The following is a 9,002-nucleotide window of genomic DNA, read 5'->3' on the forward strand; positions in this document are numbered from 1 at the left end:
ACCAAATGATATAGCATCTAGATTTCTAAAGGAGAAATTAAAGGAACTTAAGTAGGAAATAGATAGTAATACCATTAAAGTAGGGGGCCTCAACTTTCTCATTTCAGAACTAAATAAATTAACCCCAAAATAAATACAAAAGAAGTAGGGGAAGTGAATGAAATGTTAGAAAAATTAGAGTTAATAAATATCTGGAGAAATTTGAACAGGGATAAAAAAGAATATACTTTCTTTTCAGCAGTACATGGTACATATAAAAAGATCAACCATGTAATAGAGCAACAGTTGGCAACCTTTTTGGCCACGAGAGCCATAAACACATGCAGAAGGAGGAAGATGGAGGCAGAAGGGGCTGGAACATGGGGCGGGGCCTGAAGAGCCCCCTGGGGCACATCCTGGGGCTCTGCCTGGACTGGCCAGTCAGGAGGTGGAGCCAGATATGGCTCAAGAGCCATACGTTGCAGACCCCTGTACTAGAGCATAGAAACATTGCAAACAAATGCTGAAAAGCAGAAGCTGAAATAATAAATGCAACTTTTCCAGATAATGAGATAAAAATAATTATTAATAAGGGTCCATGGAAAGGCAAATTTAAAATTAATTATAAACTAGATAGTCTAATTCTTCAAAACTGGTGTGTAAAAAACACAACACTAAATCATAGAAACTATTATGGACTTAAATAAAGAGAATAATAAGGAGACAACATATCATAATCTATGGGATACAGCCAAAGCAATACTCACGGTAAAATTTGTATCTCTCAGTGCCTATATCAGCAAAATATATTTTACCTGATTATCTCATTTAATTAGGACACTTTTTGCTTTGGATTTGTCCAAGATCATGATAACTACCCCGTTTTTCTTTTTTTAACTTCACTTGAATCATATTATAGTTTGCTCCTGTCCCTTATTTGAACTCCTGTGTGTGTTTCTGTTTCAAGTGTGCATAGAAGGCACCATATATCTTATAAAGAGAATCTTTTTAGTTTGCAGTTTCTACTCCTTTTTATAACCACCTACATGTTATAGGTATTCATTGCATTCAAATGTGTAGTTATGATGACCAAATGTGTATGTCCTTCTCTTTAATTTTCTTCCAAGTCTTCTTAACTCTTCCTTTGTCCCTCCTCAAATGTTTATTTTACTCATCTTTTCTATAATACATACTTCTCTCTTTGAACCAATTCCAGTGAGAGTTAAGTCTTTGTTTCAGTTTTTTTTGTGCCTCTTATTGAACTGTTAATTCTGTTTTCATAATATATCTTGTATCACTGTCATTCATTTTCTAATTTTTTCTATAACTCACCTCTTTCCTCATCTCTTCCAAGAATTCTTATGTAGTGTGTGTTCAAATTGCATTTTTTCCTTTGAGGACTTTCTTATAGATATTTTCAAACAATTGTCTTTTTCTGAGTATGTGTTTTGGTTTTCTATGTCACAACATTATGTTTCATGGTCAGGTACTTTTTTGTTATTATTTACTCAATTTTTAAACTTATTTTTTGACACAACTTTTTCTTAAAAATGTGTTCACTATTTCCAGTGTAAAAGGGAATTCTTAATCCCTTGCTCTAATTTAACAGAGGAAAGAGCTGGCGGGCTCAGTGGACAGAGAGCCAGGCCCAAAGATAAGAGGTTTGGTTAGTATGGAAATAAGCTCATGGTAAAAGGAAATAGAAACTGTTCTCAGAGAGGAAGTGACATAGGAGTGAGAATTAGACAGTGAGAGATAAAGAAAAGCACAAAATGTGGGAAGGTCTTTTGCTGTAAGGCAGAGGTCGGCAACGTATGGTTCTTGAGCCATATCTGGCTCTTTTGAGGGCCAGATATGGCTCTTTCTGCAGGGGCCATAAAGTCAATTTTTTTTCAGGTGCTGTTGCAGGAGCACACACTGTTCCAGGAGCACACACTGTGAGCACTGTAAGGCTCTCAGGAAATTACATTTTAAAAAATGTGGGGTTTATGGCTCTCATGGCCAAAAATGTTGCCGACCCGTGCTCTAAGGTTTCCTGAGGGCAGGGTTAGTTGGTTGCTATAAAATCTGATTGAAAGAGAGTGTGTGGGTTAGTAGCTGTCCATTGTTTAGTGAGTTATGCTGAAGGAATTTTCTTAATCTCTCCCTCTGTCTCCTTAAGAGGTAAGAGAGCAGAGTTTCTAAGTAGATCAGAACTGACAGGAGTCAGTGAGCCAGAGCTAAAGATTCTGTTACCAGGGAAACCAGAAGAGTGAAAATGAAGTAGCACTGACAGTTAGGGGCTTTTGCCTCTGGATCTCAAGAGAACAGGATATCTGTCTCTGAGGAAAGGGCTACTGGTAGATGGCTACTGAGAGTTAGGTAATAGAAACTGATTGAAAGAGTGAGTGGGTGGTATCTGTCTATTATTTAGGGAGATAGGTACTTAGTGAATCATTTATAGATAGAGAGAGTAGGTTAGAGTAGGCCTGGTGTTTGCCAGGCAAGAAAAACTGTTCTCAGAAGACAGTTAGAGATAGTTATTAGAAATTTTAGATAGTACTTGGAATTTTAGGTATAGTTATAGGATATAAGAATAATAATCTCTCTTTCCTCTTTTTCTATTTTCTATATATACTTCTTTCTCAAATTAAACTAGGTATTTTTATTCAACTGCTCTCCTCATTTTTGTTAAACTCCTACTTTGAACCCTTACAGTTAGTTAGAATGTCCCCACATTACATCCTTATGTTGTATCTATAAAGTTGTGTGTAACTCCACCCCACTCTCTCTCTTCTCCTATGAATGAGGTTTGGGTAAACTCCTCTTTACTCAGGCTATTTTATTTCTTTACTTCAAGTGATCATTAATAAATATTGTAAAAATAATACTTGGAGTATTGAATATTAATTTTAATCTTATATTATCAAAATACACATAGGAAATATATGAATAGAATTACAAAAATTTTTGCACAAATAAAGACAAATCTAAATGATTTGAGAAGTATTAATTGTTCATGGATAGACTAAGGCCACATAATAAAAATGGTATTAATATATAAATAAATTTATTTATTAAATTCTATACCAATGAACCTATAAAAATTAATTCAAAGAACTGCAAAAAATTACTTTGTAGAACTACCAAAAATAATTAAGCATCCACAGCAACAAGTTATCACGATTATCAAGAGAATTGATTTTTTTAAATGTGAATCAAAGCAGTGTAGCAGCATTAAATATCAAAAGATAAAATAGTAATTTATAATTGACAAATCATTAATATTGAAAACTACTTGTTATTATCTAAGACACACAATGAGTGGATAGTGGGATAAATTAGTGACATAATATAGAGGAGCATCAGAAAACAATAAAGAGTATTCTGGATGCCAAAAACAATTCCTAGAAGACCTCAAAAAGTATTTGAAAAATCAGTTAAGGGACAAAGATGAAAAACTGGGAAAAGAAATGAGAGTGACACAAGAAAATAATTAAAAAATTTTGGAAAACTTGTTTAACAAATTACCAAAAATTACTAAAGAAAGCGTTATTTAAAAAAATAAGATATTCCAATGATAAAAGAGGGACTAATATACATTTAGGCAAAGATCTTCTTAAAAAGCAGAACTAGTCAACTGGGAAAAGATGCACAAAAAATTTGCTGAAGTAAAGAACTCCTAAAACAGAATTGACCAAATAGAAAAATAGGTTTAAAAATCTATTTGAAGAAAGTAATTTCTTAAAGAATTGGGAAAGCAGAAGTAAATGATTTAATGAAACATCAAAAAAAAACACTCAAATAGATGTGAAGTATCTCATTAGAAAGAAATAAAAACATCTGGAAAATAGTTTTAGAGAACTTACAAATTAATTATATACATAAAAGCCATTATCATTAAGAAAGCCTAGGACAGGAAAGCAGGGAATGTACAAAATATGTACTTTACAAAATTTTTGGTTTTTACCAAATTTGGATTTTGGTTAAGTTAACATGGTTACATGATTCATGCTCTTACTTTCCCTTTCACCCCCGACCTCTCCCCCCCAAAGCCAATGCACATTTCCACTGGTTTTAACATGTGTCATTGATCAACCAAATTGTTGATAGTTGCATTGGTGTGGTAGTTTTGAGTTTATATCCCCAATCATGTCTGCTTCAACTGATGTGCTCAAGCAGTTGCTTTTCTTCTGTGTTTCCACTCCTGCAGTTCTTCCTCTGAATGTGGGAAGTATTCTTTTCCATAAATCCCTCAGAATTGTCCTGGATCATTGCATTGCTGCTAGTACAGAAGTCCATTACATTCTATTTTACCACAGTATATCAGTCTCTGTGTACAGTGTTCTTCTGGCTCCGCATCAATTCCTAGAGGTCTTTCCAGTTCACACGGAATTCCTCCAGTTTATTATTCCTTTGAGTGAAATAGTATCCTATCACCAGCATATACCACAATTTGTTCAGCCATTCCTCAATTGAAGGGCATATCCTCATTTTCCAGTTTTTTGCCACCACAAAAAGTACGGCTATAAATATTTTCATACAAATCTCTTTGGGGGTACAAACCCAACAACGGTATGGTTGGATCAAAGGGCAGGCATTCCTTTATAGCCCTTTGAGCATAGCTCCAAATTGTCATCCAGAATGGTCAGAGCAGTTCAGAACTCCACCAGCAATGCATTAATGTCCCAATTTTGCCACATCCCCTCCAACATTCATTACTCTCCCCTGCTATCATTTTAGCCAATCCGTTTTGTGTGAGGTGATACCTCAGAGTTGTTTTGATTTGCATTTCTTTAATTATTAGAGATGTAGAACACTTTCTCATACACTTATTGATACTTTTGATTTCTTTATATGAAAATTGCCTATTCATGTCACTTGCCAATTTATCAATTGGGGAATGGCTTGATTTTTTGTACAATTGATTTAATTCCTTGTATATTTGAGTAATTAGACCCCTGTCAGAATTTTTTGTTATAAAGATTTTTTCCCAATTTGTTGTTTCCCTTCTGATTTTGACTGCATTGTTTTGTTTGTACACATCCTTTTTAATTTAATATAATCAAAATAATTTATTTTACATTTTGTAATTTTCTCTAACTCTTTCTTGGTTTTAAAATCTTTCCTAGAAATCTGACAAGTATACTATTCTGTTTCACTTAACTTATTTATACTTTCCCTCTTTATATTCAATTCATTCATCCATTCTGAATTTATCTTGGTGTAGGGTGTGAGATGTTGATCTAAACCTAATCTCTCCCATATTGTTTTCCAAATTTCCCAAAAGTTGGGCTCTTTGGATTTATCATATACTGTCTTGTTGATGTCACTTACCCCAAGTCTATTCCACTGATCCTCCCTTCTGACTCTTAGCCAGTAACATACCGTTTTGATGACCTCTGCTTTATAGTATAGTTTAATATCTGGTACTGCTAGGCCCCATTCCTTCACATTTTTTTTCATTATTTCCCTTGATTTTCTTGATCTTTTGTTCTTCCAAATGAACTTTGTTATAGGTTTTCTAATTCAGTAAAAAAAGTTTTTTGGCAGTTTGATAGGTATGGCACTAAATAAGTAAATTAATTTGGGTAGAATGGTCATTTTCATTATGTTACCTCATCCTACCCATGAGCACTGAATGTTTTTCCAATTGTTTAGATCTATTTTTAATTGTTTGGAAAGTGTTTTTATAGTTGTTTTCATATAATTCCTGTGTTTGTTTTGGTAGATAGATTCCTAAGTATTTTATATTGTCTATGGTGATGAGCTATCAATAATACCTGGAAAGATGTGTAAGAATTGATACAAAGTAACATGAACAGAACCACGAGAATAATGTGCACAGTGATATCAAAATTACACAATGATCAACAGTAAATGATTTAGCTATTCTGAGCAATACAATGATCCAAAAAAAAACCCCAAAGGCCTTATAAAGGCTGTATGATGAAAAATACTATCTACCTGCAGAAAAGAACTGATTGTGTTTAAATTCAGATCAAAATAAATGTTTTAACACTTCTCATTGAATTATTTTCTTTCATGACAAAACTAAAATGGAAATATGTTTTACATGACTGTGCTTGCATAACCTATATGAAATAAACTGAAATATCAAGGAGATGGTAGAGAAAGAAGGGAGCAAGAAAGGAAGGAAAAGAGGAAAATTTCAAACTTAAAATTTCAAAAAGGAAATATTAACAGTTTTTAAATGTAATTGAGAACAATGTAATAATAAATAAAAAAGTTATACATTATTGTGACTGTATGTTATTATGATATAAGAAATGATAAAGGGAGGGTTTTGGGGAAAAGTATTTGGAATGTATATGAAGTACTGTGAAGAATAAGAGATGATTGCTTCTATTACCTATAGAATTATCCCATTGATCGATAGAATTGTTTTTTACTATCTCCACCGATAAGACATTTGATAACTTCTAGTTTAATTTAGACAACCAACAACATTTTGATGGTCCTTCTAAAAATAAACATGTTCAAACAATTCCATTTTCATTCACTACAAATTGTCCCAATGGACTTACACTAGCATTATTTAATTTTTCTAGATTTCTTTTTTGGGAAAATTTAATTTAATTAATTAATTTTGAATATTTTTCCAAGGTTACAAGATTCATGCTCTTTTCCTCTCCTCCCCCCTCCCACTTCCTATAACTGACATGTAGTTCCACTGGGTTTTAAATGTGTCATTGATCAAGACCTATTACCATATTAATATTTGCAGTAGGTTGATCGTTTAGAGTCTACATCCCCAATCATAACCCCATCGAACCATATGATCAAGCAGTTATTTTTCTTCTGTGTTTCTGCTCCCACAGTTCTTTCTCTGGATGTGGATAGTGTTCTTTCTTGTAAGTCCCGCAGAATTGTCCTGGATCATTGCATTGCTACTGGTAGAAAAGTCCATTACATTCGATTGTGCTACAATGTATCAGTTTCTGTGTACAGTGTCTTCCTGGTTCTCTTTTAGTTCTGCATCCATTCCTGGAGTTTATTCCAATTCACACAGAATTCCTCCAGTTCATTATTCCTTGTAGCACAATAGTATTCCATCCCCAACAGATATCACAATTTATTTAGCCATTCCCCAATTGAAGGGCATTCCCTCATTTTCAATTTTTTACCACCATAAAGAGCGCAGCTATAAATATTTTTGTACAAAACTTTTTCTTATTTTCTCTTTGGAGTATAAACTCAGCAGTGGTATAGCTCGATCAAAAGGCAGGCAGACTTTTAAAGCTCTTTGGGCATAGTTCCAAATTGCCTTCCATAATGGTTAGATCAATTCACAATTCCACGAACAATACATTTTTTTGTCCCAATTTTGCCACATCTCCTCCAACATTTATTACTTTACTTTGCTGTCATATTAGCCAATCTGCTAGATGTGAGGTGTTACCTTAGAGTTGTTTTGACTTGCATTTCTCTAATTATAAGAGATTTAGAATACTTTTTCATGTGCTTATTGGTAGTTTTGATTTCTATATCTGAAAATTGCCTATTCATGTTCCTTGCTCATTTATCAATTGGGGAATGGCTTGATTTTTTTGTAAAATTGATTTAGTACCTGATCAATTTCAGTAACTAGACCTTTGTCAGAGGTCTTTGTTATGAAGATTTTTTCACCAATTTGTTGCTTCTTTTCTAATTTTGGTCGCATAGGTTTTGTTTGCACAAACCCTTTTTAATTTAATGTAATCAAAATGATTCATTTGATATTTTGTAATATTCTCTATCTCTTATTTGGACTTAAAATCTTTCTTTTTCCATAGATCTGACAAGTATACTATTCTATGTTCACCTAATTTACTTTTAGTTTCATTCTTTATATTTAAGTCATTTACTCACTCTGAATTTTTCTTGGTGTAGGTTGTGAGATGTTGATTTATACCTAATCTCTCCCATACTGTTTTCCAATTTTTCCAGCAGGTTTTGTCAAATAGTGGGTTTTTGTCCAAAAAGCTGAGTTCTTTGAATTTATCATACATTGTCTTGCTGAAGTCATTTACCTCAAGTCTATTTCACTGATCCTCTCTTCAGTCTCTTACCAGTACCATATTGCTTTTATGACCACTGCTTTATAATACAGTTTAAGATTGGTACATCCAGGCCCCCATTCTTCACATTGTTTTTTTTTCATTATTTCCCTTGATGTTTTGATCTTTTGTTCTTCTAGATGAATTTTGTTATTTTTTTCTAATTCAGTAAAAAAGTTTCTTGGTAGTTTTATAGGTATGGCACTGAATAAGTAAATTAATTTGGGTAGGATTTTCATTTTTATTATGTTAGCTCATCCTATACATGAGCAATTAATGTTTTTACAATTGTTCACATCTTGTTTTAATTGTGTGGAGAGTGTTTTGTAGTTATATTCATATAATTACTGTGTTTGCCTTGAGAAATAGATTTCTAATCATTTTATATTGTCTAGGTTTTTTTTAAACCCTTAACTTCTGTGTATTAGCTCATAGGTGGAAGAGTGGTAAGGGTGGGCAATGTGGTTCAAGTGACTTACCCATGGTCACACAGCTGGGAAGTGTCTGAGGCTGGATTTGAACCTAGGACCTCCCGTCTCTAGGCCTGACTCTCAATCCACTGAGCTACCTAGCTGCCCCTAGGTTGATTTTAAATGGAATTTCTCTTTCTAACTCTTGCTGCTGAGATGTGTTCTTAATACATAGAAATACTGATAATTTATGTGGGTTTGTTTTGTATCCTTCAACTTTGCTAAAGTTGTTGATAATTTCCACTAGCTTTTTAGTTGATTTTTTAGTATTCTTTAAGTAGACCATCATATCATCTGCAAAGAGTGATAGCTTGTCTCCTCATTACCTATTTTAATACCTTCAATTTCTTTTTCTTCTCTAATTGCTACTGCTAGAGTTTCTAGTACAATGTTAAGTGATAGAGGTAATAATGGGCATCCTTATTTCACTCCTGAACTTATTGGAAAGGCTTCTAGTTTATCCCCATTATATATATATGTATATATATATATATATATATATATATATATATTT

Source organism: Gracilinanus agilis, chromosome 1, assembly GCF_016433145.1.
Source record: "Gracilinanus agilis isolate LMUSP501 chromosome 1, AgileGrace, whole genome shotgun sequence".
In the NCBI taxonomy this organism is placed as follows: domain Eukaryota; kingdom Metazoa; phylum Chordata; class Mammalia; order Didelphimorphia; family Didelphidae; genus Gracilinanus; species Gracilinanus agilis.